Source organism: Triticum urartu, chromosome 3A, assembly GCF_056163025.1.
Source record: "Triticum urartu cultivar PI428250 chromosome 3A, HENAU_Tu73, whole genome shotgun sequence".
In the NCBI taxonomy this organism is placed as follows: domain Eukaryota; kingdom Viridiplantae; phylum Streptophyta; class Magnoliopsida; order Poales; family Poaceae; genus Triticum; species Triticum urartu.
Genome location: NC_141875.1, coordinates 684862570 through 684880515, shown reverse-complemented (window position 1 = coordinate 684880515; position 17946 = coordinate 684862570). Strand labels below are relative to the sequence as shown.

At 45.0% G+C, this 17946-nt stretch overlaps 1 long non-coding RNA gene across 1 annotated transcript; it reads right to left on the bottom strand.

The window, feature by feature from the left end:
• Positions 1-5572: 5572 nt before the first annotated feature.
• LOC147981589 (uncharacterized) lies at positions 5573-8072 on the bottom strand. Its single transcript, XR_015599928.1, has 3 exons — positions 7585-8072; positions 7053-7514; positions 5573-6301 (listed from the first exon to the last, which is right to left on the bottom strand). It is a non-coding gene; the product is annotated as an uncharacterized LOC147981589 (long non-coding RNA).
• Between the last annotated feature and the right edge of the window lie 9874 nt (positions 8073-17946).

Below are 17946 nucleotides of genomic sequence, written 5' to 3'. Positions count from 1 at the left end.
AGTTGCACTCGGATGAAAGGTTTGAGATCATAACAATCGCGTGTGATGGCCGACCGATTGAACCCATCCGGACAAAGGAAGCATTTGCTGCTCAGTGTGGGGTTCTTGTTAGGGACAAGATCCCGATCAGCATCCACGAATTGTATAAGCCGGATAAAGATGACCCTGAGGTGTCTTATGTCAACGATATGCAGAAAGATGATCTTTGGACCGCGCTGAAGGAAAATTTCACCCTACCGCCAAAGGAGGATCCAGAGAAGCCAGTTATAGAGCAATTGACCAAGTCTCATGCTCTTAAGAAGATGGCAGAACTATTTAGGAGGTGGGAGAATGAGCTGAAAACAACGTTTGTCGACAAAGAAGAGACACCAGAATTCACCAGCTGGTATGAGAAGATTAGAGATCAGTGGGACGACTTTGTGGCCCACAAGAGATCGGAAAAGAGTAAGAAGATGTCAGTGACAAACAAGGAAAATGCTGCAAAGAAGAAACTTCACCATCGCATGGGGTCAGGTGGCTACCTCAAAGCCCGGCCGTTGTGGGCCAAGGCTGAGAATGACATGCAAGATAAAGGGGTCGAACCAGAGACATTGAACTGGCCAGACCGTTGCCGGACTTGGTTCTTCGGGGTTGGCAGAACCTTGGACCCTGTATCAGGGAAGTGCCGTTGGACGAACGAGCAACTACGAATACCCGTCAGGAAGCTTCAGCAGTATATCGATGCAGCGCAGCAAGGGACGTTCGTTCCAGACAGAGAGAATGACAAGCTCACAATGGCCCTCGGGAATCCTGAGCGCCCTGGACGGACACGAGGCACGCCAGGCTCCATTGCGTGGAAGGTTGGGTTTCCAGACGGAGGCGGTTACAAATGCCAGGAGAGGAGGAAGAAAGTGGAGCAGATCCAAATTCAGGCGCTGCACGCAAGGGTACAAGTGATAGAGCAATGAGAAGCAGATCGCAGCAAGCGACCTGCCGAAGCTTCCCCTAAAACTACCCCGCCATCTCAGCGGAGAAGCAGCGTGACTTCCACCGAGCTGCAGTAGCTGGAGCCTGACAGAGTCTCAAAATTGCCACCTTATAACGCAATGGATGAAATTTAAAGTCAAGGCGGCTGTTGGCTCTGTTGCACCTCCCGAACCTGGCGCAACTTTTCACTGCCAGCTGATTCCAGAAGGATATGCTAGGGTGATGGTGGATGAAATAACGAACGGATTTGAGGACCTCGAGCTTGACCACCCTACGGGTGAAGGGGAGACTCGGCTTGGTTCTTGTCTATTCACTCCATGCCTATGGCGGAAGGAGCTCATCAAACTTCCGAACTGGACGCCTCCGCCTCCTCCTCCTCCTCCGGCGAGTCAGGGCACTCCTCCTCCTCCTCCGGCGAGGGATCAGAGCACTCAGCCTCCTTCTCCGGCGCGTGGCGGCACTCTGCCTCCTGCTCCGCCTGCGCCGTCGCGCCCGAGCAGCCAGCCTCCTTCTCTGGCGCGTGGCGGCACTCCGCCTCGTCAGCAAGGGCGGAAGAGACCCGCCGCTGCTCCGGCTGCTCCGGCGCGTCGTAGTCCTCCTCCTCCGCCTCGTAAGCAAGAAAAGAAGACAGCCGCAGCCGCTCCGTCTGCTCCGGCATCTAGCAGTACAGCCAGAGGCGGGAGGCAATATAGATTCGATCTGTGTCTGAAGACTCCAGAGAAGTTACCATACGAGAGGACCCCGGAGGATAACAAGAAGATCGTGCGAGACGAAGTGACGAACTTCTTTGAAGGGGTGAAAGCAAAGAAACATTCACCTCCGGAGGAGAAAATAGATCCGGTGAAAGCGAAGCGCACTGTGGAAGCCCTGAAGAAACCACCAAAGTCTCCGCCGAAGGGCAACTATGTGCACATTATTGAAAGGTCATTTATCGAAGCGAAGCGGTCGGGAAGTACTGTCAGTGATCAAAGGTTAGCGGATCGACGAGCTGGGAAATAAATTGCCCAGCTCGGCGAACAAGCGAACCAATCGTGCCCCCCGCTCAAGGTGTCTAGCGATATCGTCACTAATGATTCCAGGATGGTGCCCGGTTATACCAATCTTGAAGATCACCTACCCGATGATGTACATTATGAATTCTTGAAGGTGGACAAACACAGATACGAGTACGGGAAGCCTCTCGTCAAAGATGAAAGATCTCTAACAACGATGATGCGAAGATTCCATGATTGGTACATGAAAACCTGCAGAGAGTCTGGGGGGGGGGAATATTTTGACGCTGAGAGTTAAAGAGGAGCATGACCTCGTTGGAACTGATCTGTTGAATGTTCTATTTAAGGAGTTCTTCCAGTTTTTCAATCAAAAGGCCCTCGATAAATTAACGGTCACTTGCTACTATCTGTAAGTACTACTTCTGTTATTAAGTCTCTATATATAGGTTAGCTCTTTCATTGCATGTATTTATAATTATCCTCACTATATTATGCAGATTGAAGATCGCCGAATTGAAGAAAATACAAATCGGTGATATTGGGTTCATTAACACAAATATCATAGATGCATATTCGGTTGAAAGTCAGGAAAAATATACCGAGGCCAACTTGCTACGATCGTTGGTATTAAATCAAAATAAAGCTATAATACTATTTCCTTACAACTTCAAGTGAGTGTTACTTTCTTGTGCATATTCGGTTTCCCTTATTAGTCAAGGTTATAGTAATGTAATTGATGAGTTATGCATGTGTGCGCAGGTTCCATTATATTCTCCTAGAGATTAAGTTTGAGCAGGGACTAGTAACCGTCTTAGACTCGAGACGAAAAGATCCTCAGGAGTATGCGGACATGATCAAATGCTCGAGAAGTAAGTTAAATCGATCATTATCGCACCATATCGGCAACTTTGTTCACTTCCTGATATCAAGTAATTGTTTTCTTTGTTTGGCAGGGTTTGGAAAAAATTCACCTCAAAAGCTCCGGGACTACCGAAGAAGCTGCAATTTAAACACCCAAAAGTAAGTACTACTAGCATGTTTGCTTATCAATTTGATTGACCTCTATTTCTTGTAAAGTGGTTGTGGCAGAAAGCCGGGAATAATTACTGTGGATACTACGTTTGCGAGTCCATCCGCCACACGACCTGTGAGCGGGGCTACACTAAAAAACAATATGAAGTGCGTAAGCAATAATATTCAGAATTTTATTTTATTACCATCATTTGTGTTGAGTTTCATTAATTCATATATATGTATTGACCCCTTCTTCAAATTAGATGTTTCGGATGCGGGATGAACTCCTAGCACAAGATTGCATGCGAGCAATTCAAGAGGAATTGACGGCATTCTTTCTTGACCACGTGATCGATAAAGACGGAGAATACCATGTGGACCCTGAGTTCATATATAATTAAGGAATTATATTGTAAGAGATCTTATATTGTATATATGTAGCCAGTAGCGTCGGATAGATATACGAAAACTTGTTATTCGACCAATCTCTCGGAGAAGGAGAGGTCGATATCACTTCTCTGTATGCATATGTTCATGACGATCTTCTGTTTCTTTCATTTTTGCTTACTAGCTAGCGTGTCGAGTCCTCTCTATATGTATAGTACGTAGCGTCGACTAAGCACGGAGATAAGAGAGGACACTTCTCTCTATTAATTAGCTAACTAACACAATATATGAAACACCTAAATTAACCCTCCAAAATTCACCCCTTAAAAAAAACCTTAGCTCCTGCAAACTGCTGACGCGTGGATGCCTATTGGTTCCGGTTGGTTCCACCAACCGGGACCAAAGGCCCTCCTGCCTGGGCTCGCCTCACCGGCCACGTGGAGGCTCATCTGTCCCGGTTCGTGTAAGAACCGGGACTAAAGATGTAGGGCTTTAGTAACGACCCTTTAGTCCCGGTTCAGCAACCAGGACAAATGGCCCTTACGAATCGAGACAAATGACTCTTTTTCTACTAGTGTGCGCTCGCTTCGTCCAGTCTGTCATCAGCAGGCACGGCAGCACCCGAATCCGGCAGCCAAGGCCGCACACAGCACACGCTGGCAGGCGGCACACTCCATGCCTCCACGACTCCGTCGCTCTGACGCACTGGCGCAGGAGATACATGCGAAGCCTGGAGGCTTCCGTGTGTTGTGGAGTTCTCTAAAAGAGGCGACTGATTTTCAGGTTTGGCAGGATTGATTGGGTGGCGAATCCGGGTGACACATAACGTCCGATTTGATAGAGTTGACGTCTATAGATGAACATATTTGGGAAGTGGCGGGTAAAACAAGGGAGAGCAAGGCATATTCAAATATTCAAAAATTCGTGTACTATAATAGTACAGATATTGTGGTAGTAATTATACAAGTGCTTTTAGAATCCCTAAGCCTAATACATCTGCACCGCCATGTATTTCGTTGAAGAAGTCGGGACGTTGATGTCAGTGTGCAGACCATCACATTTGCGGCCTCTCCTCACGACCACGTCTAGCTCCGCCTGATCTGGCGCTTCCCCGGCCAAACATGGCGCGATTGTCTACAAGATCTTGCACAGTTGCCTCATACAGAAATCATGAAGATAATTCCCTGCCTAGCTCCAAACCGCCTCGCAAGTGTGCTCGCTATTGTTTTGAGAGCGGTACAGATTTCTTCACTGTGTTTTCCAGGCAAGATTCACTGCAAACAACCACTCTCTAGCAACCAACGTTGTCCCTTTGCTTCCCGTGGATATTGTGGCTCTACAAGACGTGGGCCAACCAGAAGGAAATCCTCCATGGAGAGTGTCCTTCCGAACAACTATTCTTACAAACGCAGTACTGTTGCAGCAACTAAGACAGTTGGAAGGAAAACCTCGTCCAGGAATGCCTTTCCGCACATCTCCCATTTCCAATGCACATTTATCCGCGATACCATATTAGCGCTAGTAAAAGAGGCTAAGAACCCCGCAAAAAAAATGTAAAAGAGGCTAAGAGGCAGATATTCATCTCATTCGGTAGGTAAAAGAGGCTAAGGTGGATAGGAGCATACACAAGAAGACTGCATGCAAGGATAAGAGGCTGCCATGCATGCTCTGGGCTTTGTAGGTGTGGGGATACCCATAGGCTGGTGCCCGTGATAATTAGCTTCGATCCATATGAAAACACAATGTTTCAGACAATAACCATCTCTCGAAAATGTGAAATATATGGTCATGCAATAAATATGCCAATTCCTAAATATATACTCCCTCCATCCCAAAATAAATGTCTCAACCAATGTTTTGGATTTCGTTTTGTCTTTTTTACCGGACCAGAACGAGATGGACGAAATTCGATATTTTGGGACTTTTTCAGAAAAAATTGGACGGAAAGCAGACACTAAATTTTGAAATCTAGAATGAAAAATACCCAAAATATGAATGAAAACTGACCGAATTTTGCTCAAAAATTTAAGTTACTAGTCGCCAACCCGTGCATTCGCACGGGCTTGTTATTTACATTCAGCGCTATATGTGAGTTTCCATCTTGGGTACACACATTTACGATGGAAAAGAAGAAGTTAATTAGAAACTCAAAGTTGAAGTAATGCTAAAACGGAACTACTTCATGTACAGAATGCTTGCGCACAGTGGCCACACACACTTCTCCCTGACCTCCAAAAGCTCCCTATGACCCTTTGTACGGAGCATTCAAAGTTCCAATACACTCGCTCAGTGTCAGAAAGAAGAAACAAATATTGCATAATTTATGATATATTATATGCATATAATAAAAATATAAAAAGTAGCTGTAAGACTACAAAAATTAACCGTTCAACATGATCATTTTTTGTAATAGTTTAACACATTCACCGAATATATTGAGACCTCATTTTGCATTTGGGAAATCTAGTACATATGGTGCAGGAAATTAGTTTGTTCGGCCTACAATAATCCATGGAAGCAATATTTATTTAGAAGATAGAAAATTATGGACCAATTATCAAAGATATTAGGGTGATCTTAGAAATTTCAGAAATATATTGAACCATGATCTCATATATAAATAGGGAAGAAATCTGTTAGCATCTATCAATAAATATTTGCAAACGATGAACAATACGTTTTCTTCGTGTAATTGCAGAAGTTCTAAACTTGAACATTATGCCAACCTTGTCAAAAAAATAAAAAGGCTCATGTGGTCTTTCCAACCAATATCAATTTGTGTACAAAAAAATAATTTCAATTAATTCTTGAAGTGATGCATAATAAAGAATGTACATATACACCAAAGGAATGTCATTTAATACTTACAAATAATAATTTCAAGTAGCGCTATCTATATAGATAAACAACCTATTTTCCGTCCATCAAGTAATTGTCCTCACCTGAAAATAAAAAAGAAATAAGAGTTGCCGTGAATAATGAACTGTTGCGCCAATTTCAGCCAAGTATGGCCCTACTTAAAAGATGACCGAAATTACAAATTAATGACTTCCCAACTATGCTTTTGATGGCTTGATAAAATTTGATGTCATTAAATGTGTCATGCATATGAAACCTCTGAGTTAAATTTGACATGCGTAAAGTAGAGAGCAACCAAAGTGTACGTACAAAGGATTTCTTCATAATCATCTCATCACGATAAAAGAAAGACATTAGTTATCGAATGTGATTTTAGAATTAATTAGGGCATACCCTCATCCCTTCCTTTTCTTTCTAAGGTATTAGATCATATAACATGATTCTTTCGATTATATGAGATTGGAAATAGATGCATGTAAGGTCATATATTCTGCTTAAATAAGGAAATAGAGACTGAAACTTATCTACTCATGATGTGTGTGTTGTAAAGTCTGCACATGTATGTATAACATGGATATCTTCTACAACAACATATGGTTTAGCACCATGGAATCAGTTAGTACATATAAATCTCTTGGAAATTTCTTGGTGTTACTAATCAGATACATGTACATAGAAGATGTTACTAAGCAAGTCCCAACACTATACAACAGAATATGCAGACTGTAAAAAAAATGAACTCATGCCATTGCTTTATTATTTATGGTACATCAATCTAGCAAAGGAGCGACATTAAAATAACGTTGTAGAAAAAATATATGAAGAAGAAACTACCAAGAGGTTAACTTGTGCATCATTTTTCGATCTTCCTTGTTGCTTGGAATAAGTGCTGCTATGGTGCCTCCTAATTGAAATTCTGAATGCATAATCAGAAGAAATTCCATCTGAACAGAGCATAATTTATTCTTCCAAGATGCACATATCTCTATTATTGGATCATTACATGAGCATAAAATTGAAAGAACAGATCGAAGTTAACTGAAAAAAATATTTTGCTTGTGAGAAATGCAGAGAAGTAGATATAGAAAACCTAGTAATGCTCCAAAATGACATATCCACTTTCCAACAAAATAAGAAGAGATGCTTAATTTCAGAAAAGTAGGTTGAAATATGGTTTTAAACAACATGAAAAGCATTAAGAGGAATATATATTAAATATTCCACAGAAGTATTCAGTACACCATACCACACACTGCATTGATTCGCTGGTCAGAATTAAAACACCACTTTGGATCTCTGCATGAGAAGAGAAAACAGGTCTGACAGGCAGCCGATACAGACAGTTTATTTACTAAATTGAACAAACCTGATCTTCTATCTTATTTGCTACCGAGTTAGGACATAAGATATCGCGGAACACCATAATTAAACCAACAACTCCGCCAAATTACTTTGTCGATCGATTTCTCAAACGAATACTCCACTGATGGACTGCAAGATATAATATCTTCACGTCATGGTTCTGCATGTATTTGCTAGATATTTTTCCTTCCAGGAGCTATGCAAGAGCATGTCCTTGATCTGCGCCTGTAACAACACTGGGGTTATACAACCGGGAGAAAGATCATAGACCGTGGACGTGAGGGATTTCTGTAAAGGTAAAATACTTGATTAATCCGCCTAATACGACTCATGTTTATGGTTTTCCTAATTAAAGAGATAATTTGCATACTGGCAGCCCAGTGCCATAAGCTTTGATTATGCTCTTAAAATAGCAGCCTGTCTTTATTTGGTTTGAGTCTTTCGAACATCAAGATGATGGAAAATCGGGATAGGGGCTGACGGCCTGCAGCTTTGACGACCCGTATTTCAATTCAGTAATCTGCGTAGATAAGAAAAATATTTACCATGGGAGATTGAGATTACATGGAATTAAATATTACCATGTTAGAGAAGGAAAGCAACAGAAACTTACGATGTCAATTTTTTATAGTCAGGTTTTCTATTGTAACGTAATCTAAATCCTTTTTTCTGAGGCATGCTATTCTACAATTGGAGCCATTATAACTCGTCTTTGTGACTTAAAATTCAAATCTGAACCACTAATATCAAGAAAGAGAAAAGTCTAAAGATATAGAGATATTCAAATTTACCTGCTATATAGAGAAATCTTGGAAGCAACTATCTATTGACCCTGGGATGAAACCATGGACATTGTTTTGGACAGAGAAAACTGCACATAAAGAGAACATATCCGAGGTGAAAACTTGGAAAGATTGCATTGATGCAACACCAATAGATTGAGATGAGTCGTCGATTAGGGGAAAACCACTATTGGAACATTGGCTGGAATTAAGCCATCAAGAGAGAGATGTTTGATCGAGGAGCAGGAAGCCGGTTGTGTTTGATTGCGGCGGCAGCGAAGCAAGACGGATTATGGAAGTAGACAGATGAAGGCGAGCGGACGGGGCAGCGAGTTGAGTCGATCATAACTTATGATTCAAATCTGAACTATTGAAAAAATGGTAAAAAATCAAAAATAAAATACGGATCTATAGACATTTCTGCGGCAATGGAGTTGGATTGAAGCCATTAATGAGAGAGCAGAGAACCATGTTGCTATCTTTTCCAATTAAAGAGAGATCAAGGGAGGAGAGGGGAGCCAATGCATAGAATCGGGACTGGCGAGGGATATAATGTAGAAAGAAGACAGAGGATGTCGTGCTAACCTGCAACATGGTTGACGGCGATAAGAGGGCCGAATAGAGAGAGGGAGATGGCTGGGGAAGGCAGCAGAAGAAGGAGGTCATTGATACACGATGGAGAGATGACCTGCACGTGAAAGGGGATGCCTGAGCGAGAGGCCATGCATACATGAGAGGAGAGGATCTTGAGGCGTTTTGGCGATGGAGAGGAATAAGAGACGCGAGAGATTGGGAGAGGAAGGAGAAACGTGAGAGATTGGGAGAAGATGTGTGTACGTGAGATACATGCGGATAGGAGGCATGCCCGAGAGGCTGACAGGAGGCTTGCACGTGGGATTATCTAATGGCTAGAGATGATCTGATGCTTAACACAATTAATTTCACCGTTGATTTTCTCTGGTTTTGATTAGATTAACCTAAAAAAGTTGGAAGATCTTTACCGTAATAATTGGGTCCCACAATATGAATGGTTCGTAATCACCGATTGACGTGGGAAAAAACTTAGAAGATCTACACCGTAATAATTCGGTCCCACAAGATGAATGACTCTTAATTATTGATTAACGTGGTAATTTTTTGGGAGTCTCTAATTAGTATAGATAGATAGATAGATAGATAGAAGTAGAAGTAAAATTATAGAAGAACAGAATCAATACAAGAAAAATTGCAGCACAATGGTTTAGCAGAATCAATGCATCCCCAATATATAGCAGAATTAACGAAGCAGAACACAGTATACAATATGAATCTTTAATTGGCATCAAATGCAAGAACGCGGTACAATAGATCGGAGTAAGGCCCGATGAAAGTGGTGCTCGAAGTAGGAGAACGAGGATGAGGATATGGGTTGTGCGAGGAGGAGGATACAAGGAGGCACCGCTGCCCCGCCTCCCCCGCTTGCGTTGCCGGCAGCCGTTGTTGCGCCGTACAGAGGAGTGAGGATCGGCAAATAACAATTATGGTTGGAAAAGCTTTGTAGGTACTTTTATACTGTTGAATGCTATTCGTGTGCTACTTGGGACCATGGGCTTCGCCTCAAGTTCAAAGATGTACGAGATTATTGGGATGTGTAATACTTATACCTTGCCGAAACAAAATGTATGAATTTTGTTGGAATTTCAGAAATTTCGGCTGAAATCCAAATCTCAACTTTGTACTAAAGTTGAGACACTTATTATGGAACGGAGGGAGTACTTCCTAATCGCCTTCATATCACCCGTGTGGTTGACGTGAGGGCCGAAACATTTCTTTCTAGTTTAAGATTGACAAAGTAATCACAAGCGCCTTGCTACCGACGGGAAACATCACCTCCCATTCAAAGAATAATCTGCATTAATGATACATGAAGGTGTCCAACCTGAGCTTTGATCCTTGGTGGGCTCGGGGTACCACACTGGTAGAAAAAGGGCCTATTGTCCCGGTTCATAAGGGCCTTTTGTCCCGGTTCCGGAACCGGGACTAAAGGGTCGGTACTAATGCCTGTCCCTTTAGTCTCGGTTCAATCCAGAACCGGGACAGATGGGCCTCCACGTGGCCTGTGCGCGGAGCCCAGGCAGGAGACCCTTTAGTCCCGGTTGGTGGCATCAACCGGGACCAATAGGCATCCACGCGTCAGCATTTCTATGGTTAGGGTTTTTGTTTTTTTTTTTGAAAGGGGGGGGTGTTTGGGGGTTTTGGGGGGTTAATTTAGGTGTTTCATATATTGTGCTAGGTAACTATAATTAATAGAGAGAAGTGTCCTCTTTTATGTCCGTGCTTGGTCGACGCTACGTACTATGCATACGTATAGAGAGGACTAGACACGCTAGCTAGCTAGTAAGCAAACGAAGGAAACAGAAGATCGTCATGAACATATATGCATACAGAGAGAAGTGATATCGACCACCTCTCCTTCTCCGAGAGATTGGTCGAACAACAAGTTCTCGTATATCTATCCGACACTACCGGCTACATATATACAATAATTATCTCTTACAAATATAATCATACGGACTCATGGTCCACATAGTATTCTCCGTCTTCAGCGATCACGTGGTCAAGAAAGAATGCCGCCAATTCCTCTTGAATTGCTCGCATGCGAGCTGGTGCTAGGAGTTCATCCTGTTTCCGAAACATCTAATTTGAAGAAGGGGGTCAATACATATATATATGAATGAATGAAACTCAACACGAATGATGGTAATAAAATAAAATTGTGAATGTTGTTATTTACGTACTTCATATTGACCCGCCCCGCTCACAGGTCGTGTGGCGGATGGACTCGCAGACGTAGTATCCACAGAAATCATTCCCTTGTTCCTGCCACAACCACTTTACAAGAAATGGAGGTCAATCAAACTGATAAGCTAGAATGCTAAATGGTATTGATGAAAATAGCGCTTGAATCACTAGGAGATGCACAGAACATGCTACTATAGTACTTACTTTCGGGTGTCTAAATTCCAGCTCCTTCGGCAGTCCCGGAACTTTTCTGGTGAATTTTCTCCAAACCCTGCCGGACAAAGAAAACAATTACTTGATATCAGGAAATGAACAAAGTTGCTGATATGGTGGATAATGATCGATTTAACTTACTTCTTGAGGATTTCAGTCATGTCCGCATACTCCTGGGGATCTTTTCGTTTAGAGTCCAAGACGGTTACTACTCCCAGCTCAAGCCTAATCTCTAGGAGAATATAGTGGAAACTGCACACGCATGCATAACTCATCAATTACATTACTATAACCTGGACTAATATATAAGGGAAACCGAATATGCACAAGACAGTAACACTCACTTGAAGTTGTAAGGAAAGAGTATTATATCTTTGTTTTCATTTTTTTTTGAATGATCGTAGCAAGTTAGCCTCGGTATCTTCGGGACGATGTTCAACCTCAGTTGCATCTATGAGATATGTGTTAACGAACCCAATATCACCGATTTGTCTTTTCTTCAATTCGGCGATCTTCAATCTGCATAATATAGTGAGGATAATTATAAATACATGCAATGAAAGAGATGAGCTATATAGAGAGACTTAATGACAGAAGTAGTAGTACTTACAGACAGTAGCAGGTGATCGTTGTTTTATCGAGGGCCAATTGATTGAAAAACTGATAGAACTCCTCAAATGGAATAGGCAACAGTTCAATTCCAACGAGGTCATGCTCCGGTTTAACTCTCGCATACAAAGTACTCCTCCCCCCAGACTCTCTGCAGATTTTCAAGTACCAATCATGTAATCTTCGCATCATCGTTGTTAAAAAATTTTCATCTTTGACGAGAGGCTTCCTGTACTCGTATCTGTGTATCTGCACCTTCATGGGATCATAATGTACATCGTCGGGCAGGTAATCGTCAACATTGCCATAACCGGGCACCATCCTCGGATCGACGATGTCGCTAGGCACCTTGAGCGGGGGGCACGATTGCTTCGCTTGTTCGCCGAGCTGGGCAATTTGTTTCCCAGCTGCTCGTCGTTCTTTCAGCCTTTGATCACTGATTGTACTTCCCGACCGCTCCGCCTTGGCCCATGTCTTTGCAATAATGCGCTCATAGTTGCCTTTCGGCGGAGACTTGGGTGGTTTTGCCAGGGCAGACAGAGTGCGCTTCACTTTCACCGGATCTACCTTCTCCTCCGGAGGTGGATGTCTCTTTGCTTTCAACCCTTGAAACCAGTCATCCACTTCGGTTCGCGCAATCTTCGCGTTCTCCTCCGGGGTCCTCTCGTATGGTAACTTCTGTGGACTCTTTAGAGAAGGACCGAATCTGTCCTCCCGCCTCTGGTTGTACTGCTAGACGCCGGCTGAGCAGACAGAGCGGTTGTCTTCTTTACTTGCTTACGAGGCAAAGGAGAAGGACTATGACGCGCCGGAGCAGCTGCCGGAGCGGCGGCGGGTCTCTTCCGCCCTTGCTGACGAGGCGGAGAAGGAGGAGGCTGACTGCTCGGGCGCGCCGGTGCAGGCGGAGTGCCGCCACGCGCCGGAGAAGGAGCCGGCCGAGGGCCCTGATCGTCACTCGCCGGAGGAGGAGGAGGTGGAGGAGGCGGAGTGCCCTGACTCGCCGGAGGAGGAGGAGGAGGCGGAGGCGTCCAGTTCGGAAGGTTGATGAGCTCCTTCCGCCATAGGCATGGAGTCTTCAGAGCAGACCCCAGCCGAGTCTCCCCTTCACCGGTAGGGTGGTCAAGCTGGAGGTCCTCAAATCCCTCCGTTATTTCATCCACCATCACCCTAGCATATCCTTCTAGAATCGGCCGGCAGTGAAAAGTTGCGCCGGGTTCAGTAGGATAAACAGAGCCAACAGCCGCCTTGACCTTCAAATTCATCCATTGCGTCATAAGGTGGCAATTTTGAGACTCCGTGATAGCATCCACGGGATAGCTGGCAGGAGCCGTCAAGGCATGCTCCGGCTGAAGCAGCTCGGTGGAAGCCACGCTGCTTCTGCGCTGAGATGGCGGGGTAGATTCGGGGGAAGCTTCGGCAGTACGTTTGCTGCGATTTGCTTCTCGTTCCTCTATCGCGTCTACCCTTGCTTACAGTGCCTGCATTTGGGTCTGCTGCACTTTTTCCTCCTCTCATGGGATTTGTAACCGCCTGCGTCCGGAAACCCAACCTTCCACCGAATGGAGCCTGGCGTGCCTCGTGTCTGTCCAGGGTGCTCAGGATTCCCGAGGGCCATTGTGAGCTCGTCGTTCTCTCTGTCTGGAAAGAACGTCCCTTGCTGCGCTGCTTCGATATACTGCTTAAGCTTCCTGACTGGTATGTCCATTTGATCGTTCATCCAAATGCACTTCCCTGTTACAGGGTCCAAGGTTCCGCCAGCCCCGAAGAACCAAGTCTGGCAACGGTCTGGCCAGTTAATTGTCTCTAGTTCGATCCCTTTATCAACCAGATCATTCTCAGTCTTGGCCCACTTAGGCCGGGCTACGAGGTAGCCACCTGACCCCGTGCGATGGTGAAGCTTCTTCTTCGCAGCATTTTGCTTGTTTGTCGCCGACATCTTCTTACTCTTTTCCGATGTCTTGTGGGCCACAAATGCGGGCCAGTGATCTCTGATCTTCTCATATCTGCCCTTGAATTCTGGTGTCTCATTATTTTTGACAAACTTATTCAGCTCTTTCTTCCACCTCCTGAATAGTTCTGCCATCCTCTTAAGAGCAAAACACTTGATTAATTGCTCTTTAACTGGGTTCTCTAGATTATCCTCTGGCGGTAGGGTGAAATTTGACTTCAGCTCAGTCCAAAGATCATTTTTCTGGATATCATTGACATAAGACACCTCAGGGTCTTCTATAGCCGGCTTAAACCATTGCTGGATGCTTATCGGGATCTTGTCCCTAACCAGAACCCCGCACTGAGCAACAAATGCGTTCTTTGTTCGGATGGGTTCAATCGGTTGGCCGTCGGGTTCTCAAACTTTTCATCCGAGCTCAACTTTTTCTTCGTGCCTCGTCTCTTTACCGAAGTTGTGCTCGATCCGGAGGGCTAGAAAAAAGAACAAAACTTAATTAATATGTGTACATACCAAAACAATGAATGCATCAATTAGCTAGTCAGCACAGGCTTAACTAATATATATACCTGGCCGGACTCGGTTCGGTCACCGGAGCCGTCATCACGGTCTCCTTCTTGCACCGGCATTGGGTCACCGGAGCCGTCCTCATGTTCTTCTTGCACCGGCATTAGGTCACCGTAGCCAGCTTCTTCACCCTCTCCTTCCAGACCATCAGTGTCGTTGAGAAACAACGAGACGGCATCACTTCCTTCTGCGATTATGTCCCTCAACAACGCTTCTTTTGCTTCGTCTCGAGCGGTGTCCATAGTTTCTACAAATATTTACAACATGGCAATTATTATTCAAACATGACAGATGGATATATTAGTGGCAAATGTAGAACTAGCTACCTAATCATAGTAAGGAATCATATATATTAATTAGTGGCCTCGACGCTGCTTCTCTAGGGTTTGGGGTGGCCTCGACAACGCTTCAAGGGTTTGGGGTGGCCTTGAGAATGCTTCAAGGAGGGGGTAATATCGACCCCCCCCCCCACGTGTTGAAGCTATCGGGAGGGGGTATATATCGACAACGATGACACTACATCTATGTCCCTCGACGACCCTCGTTCCCAATAAAAAAAAGAGGAAGAAGAAGAAAAAAAGAGGAGAAGAAAGAATAGAGGAGAAGAACTCCTCTATTCTTTCTTCTCCTCTTTTTTTTCTTCTTCCTCTTCTTTTTTTATCCTCTTCTTCCTCTCATGTTCGAGAGGATCGCCGAGGGGTCGGGAGGTTGCCTAGTGTCAAAGGATTCAACAAAACCATGTCTTCATCATTAGGCGAAAGTAACAGGTGCATGATGGTACGAAGCTCTCCAAAGTTATTTTGGAACGGAGTCCTAGATAGGATAATTCGCTTTTTGGTACAAAGTTCAGCAAGAACCTTCCAAATATCATTATTTGGAAGGCCTTTGCTGAAATTCATACAAAAAGGCAAATTATCCTATCCGGGACACCATTCCAAAATAACTTTGGAGGACTTCGTCATGCCCTGGTTACTTCTGGCTAATGATGAAGCCATGGATTTCTTCAATACTTTGACACTAGGAAATCTCTCTCTCGACCCCTCGGCGATCCTCGACCCCTCGAACCCTCGACGACCCTGGAACCCTCGACCCCTCGGTGATCCTCTTCTTCCTCTCATGTTCGAGAGGATCACCGAGTGGTCGGGAGGTTGCCTAGTGTCAAAGGATTCAACAAAACCATGTCTTCATCATTAGGCGAAAGTAACAGGTGCATGATCGTACAAAGCTCTCCAAAGTTATTTTGGAACGGAGTCCTAGATAGGATAATTCGGTTTTTGGTACAAAGTTCAGCAAGAACCTTCCAAATATCGTTATTTGGAAGGCCTTTGCTGAAATTCATACAAAAAGGCAAATTATCCTATCCGGGACACCATTCCAAAATAACTTTGGAGGACTTCGTCATCCCCTGGTTACTCCCGGCTAATGATGGAGCCATGGATTTCTTCAATACTTTGACACTAGGAAACCTCTCTCGACCCCTCGGCGATCCTCGACCCCTCGAACCCTCGATGACCCTAGAACCCTCGACCCCTAGACGACCCTGGAACCCTCGACCCTCGATCCCTCGACCCTATAGAACCCTCGAACCCTCGACCCTGAAACCCTTGACCCTTGACCCCTTAACGACCCTCGACCCTCTACCCTAGTTCCCGACCCTCGACCCCTCGATGATCCTTGACACCCTCGTTCCCGATAAAAATTAAGAAGAAGAAGAAGAAGAAGAAGAAGAAGAAGAAGAAGAAAAAAGAGGAGAAGAAGAAAGGAATAGCTAGAGGAGAAGATCGAAGAAAGAAAGAAGAAAAAAAAGAGGAGAAGAAGAAAGGAATAGTGGAGAAGAAGAAAAAATAGAATATATTCTATTTTCTCTTCTTCTCCACTATTCCTTTCTTCTTCTCCTCTTCTTTTTCTTCTTTTTTCTTCTTCTGATTTATTTCTCCTCTTCTTCCTCTCCTCTTCTTCTTTCTAAGTCATGCTTATATACACAGAGTATTGGTCCCGGTTCGTACCCCTCTCGACCCCTCGTCCCTCTCTCGACCCCTCGTCCCTCTCTCGACCCCTCGACGACCCTCGTCCCTGATAATATTTTTTTCTCCCCTCGACCCCTCTCGACCTCTCGTCCCCCTCTCGGCCCCTCATCATCATCTATCACCCCCTCGTTTTCTTTAGCATATATCCATGAACAAAAAAATAATTCATATATAGAAAAAATGCTATATGAACATACATACATATGAGCATATACAGAGAGCATATACATAGCCAAATTCATATACAGAGAGCATATACATACATACGTACATACATATGAGCATATACATACATACATAGCCAAATCCAAATACATATGAGCATATACATACACCTATGAAAAAAATTATCACACACAGAGAGCAGCGGCGGCGGCGGCGATGGTCAGAGCGATAGGGATCGATGGGAAGGGGCGGGGAGCTCACTGGGGGCGCGACGGGGAGGAGGCCGGGGACGGGGAGGAGGCCGGCGGCAGCGCGGGGGAGGCCGGCGACGTGGCGCGGGGCGACGGGGAGGGGGCCGGAGATGGCGCACGCAGCGACGAGGAGGAGGCCGGCGACGGCGCACGCAGCGACGGGGAGAAGGCCTGCGGCGGCGCGAGGCGACGGCAACGGGGAGCGGGCGACGACGGGCTCGGGGCGGCGGCGACGACGACGAACGACCTCGCGGCGTCGGGGGCGAATGGGAGCGGTTGGCGAAATTTTCACAAGTGCTACCTTATATACCCAGAGCAATGGTCCCAGTTCGTGGCACGAACCGGTACCAATGCACACCTATGGTCCCGGTTCGTGCCACCAACCGGGACCATAGGTCTCTTTTCAGCAGCCGAAAGGGCGGGAAGCAGAGGCCTATGGTCTCGGTTGGTGGCACCAACCGGGACTAAAGGGGGGCATTGGTCACGGTTGGCACCAACCGGGACTAAAGGGGGGCATTGGCCACGGTTGGTTCCACGAACCGTGACCAATGCCCCCTTTAGTCCCGGTTGGTGCCACCAACCGGGACTAATGGCCTTGCGCTGCCCCGCGCCCAAAAGTTTAGTCCAACCTCGCTAGTTGAGAGGGCTCGGGAGTGGTTTATAAGCGCTGCTGCGCCCACCCTCCCGAGCTCCTCTCAACTGCAGGCTTTCGGGTCTAATCTGTCACTGCAATGCCTGTGGGCCTACTGGGCTTGCTGCGGGCCTGAATCCTGGCCCATGGTAGGGTTTCTAATCGTATTCAGGCCGTGGTGGCCCAGTAAGTGGCATTTTTTTGTTTTTTTGTTGCTTTATTTATTTTCTTTTGTTTTTTGCTTTATTTTTTAATTCTTTATGCTTTTAGTTTTAGAAAAATTATAAACTTTTTGTTAATGCCATTAGTTTTCAAATTTGAAAACACTTTTTTAGTTTTCTTTGTTGCTTTATTTATTTTATTTTGTGATTAACTTTACTATAAAAATAGTT